Raw genomic sequence first — 2,084 nt, 5'->3', positions numbered from 1 at the left:
ACTTTCACTTTCGAAACTTAGTTTTGAAAGTTTTTCTGTTTTGTTTTGTTTTAGCTTTGGTATTTTTAAATTTTTTTTAAATTTCAATTTATCAATATACAATGTAATTGATTTTCACATCCCTTTACCAATTCCTCCTTTTCCACCTCCCCTCTCTCCTCCTCCCACCGATCAACATCATATCTGTTCACTTGTCTTAACAAGTTCAAGGAATTATTGTGATTGTCATGTCTTCTTTTCTCCCCCCCCCCCATTTATTTGTTTGTTTGTTTGTTTTTATTAACTCCTACATATAAGTGAGAACATGTGGTATTTCTATTTCTGTGCCTGGCTTATTTCACTTGGTATAATTTTCCCTAACTCCATCCATGTCATTGCAAATGGCAGTATTTCATTCTTTTTACAGCACAGTTGCATTCCATTGTGTAGACATACCATATTTTCTTTACCCACTCATCCAATGATGGGCATTTAGTCTGGTTCCAACTCCTGGCTATTGCATATAGAGCTGCAATAAACACTGGAGTACAGGTATCCCTTCAGCATGATGATTTCCATTCCTCTGGGTATATTCCCAGCAGTGGAATAGCTGGGTCATATGATAGATCTATCTATAATTGTTTGAGGAAACTCCATATCATTTTCGATAAAGGCTGCACCATTTTGCAGCCCCACCAACAGTATAGGAGGGTTCCTTTTTCTCCTCATCCTTGCCATCATTTATGATTCTCAGTCTTTGGCTTTTTTAGCCATCCTAACTGGAGTGAGATGATATCTCAAAGTGGTTTTGATCCCCCGAATGCTGAGTGATATTGAGCATTTTTTATGTGTCTGTTGGCCATTTGTATATCTTCCTTTGAGAAATGCCTATTCATCTCCTTTGCACATTTTTTAATTGGGTTATTGGTTTTTTGCTGTTATGTTGTTTGAGTTCCTTGTATATTCTGGATATTAATCCTTTGTCAGATGTATATTTTTTAAATATTTTCTCCCACTCTGTTTGTTGTCTTTTTGCTCTGTTAATTGTTTCTTTTGCTGTACAGAAGCTTTTAGTTTCATATAATCCTATTCGTTTATTTTACCTTTGGTTGCCTGTGCTTTGGGGATCGTATTCATAAGTCTATGCCCAAACCTACTTCCTGAAGTGTTTCCCCTATGTTTTCTTTTCGGAGTTTTATTGTTTCAGGATGTATATTTAATTCCTTAATCTATTTTGAGTTGATTTTGGTATACGGTGAGAGGTACGGATCTAGTTTCATTCTTCTACATATGGGTGTCCGACTTTCCCAGCACCATTTACTGAAGAGGCAGTCTCTTCCCCAGTGTGTAGACTTGGTGCCTTTGTCGAAGATCAGATGGCTGTAGGTGTGTGGGCTGATTTCTGGATTCTCTTTTCTGTTCCATTGGTCCATGTGTCTATTTTCATGACAGTACATGCTGTTTTGGTTACTATAGCTTTGAAAGCTTTAACATTTGTACACAGGGATTTAAAAAGAGAAGACGTATTATGATGAGGTGATAGGGAGAGCCTTTGTTAAGAAAGGAAAAAGCCATTCTGATAAATGTTCTTAACATTGATTATCAGATTGGAAGCAACCTCCAGCCATACAACATGCAGTCGGGGCACATGAACCATCATTCAGATCTTCCCTGTGTCCTGCGGTAACTAGGTCTATTCAGAGGGATTGCATTCCTTCCAATCTGTCTTAACCTACAACTGCACTGTTGAGACTGAATTTAACCTAGAATTTTTGGAACACATATGGTTAGTAAATTAATACACCATTCAAGGTTAGTGGTCCTTTATATCCACGATAACTTTCAGTATGGTATACTTTTGGTTAAAATAATCATTTCTAAAACTCCACAGCCTACTCCTTCCCTTTCAGAAGACTCACTTCTCCATATTCATTGGGCTTTACCATGCGTGTTCCACATTCCTCTCCTTCTGGAATTATTGGCTATAGTATGGCTGCACAATGTGCTGGGAACCCAACTCAGAAGGGTGGGGGAGTTACTGCTCAGTGGAGCACACTTTCAACAGTAAACAGAAAGATTCAGAAGATAAATTCCTTTTCCCCCTC

This window comes from Galeopterus variegatus, unplaced genomic scaffold (genome assembly GCF_000696425.1).
Source record: "Galeopterus variegatus unplaced genomic scaffold, G_variegatus-3.0.2 Scaffold919, whole genome shotgun sequence".
Lineage (NCBI taxonomy): Eukaryota > Metazoa > Chordata > Mammalia > Dermoptera > Cynocephalidae > Galeopterus > Galeopterus variegatus.
This window is presented reverse-complemented; position numbering follows the sequence as displayed.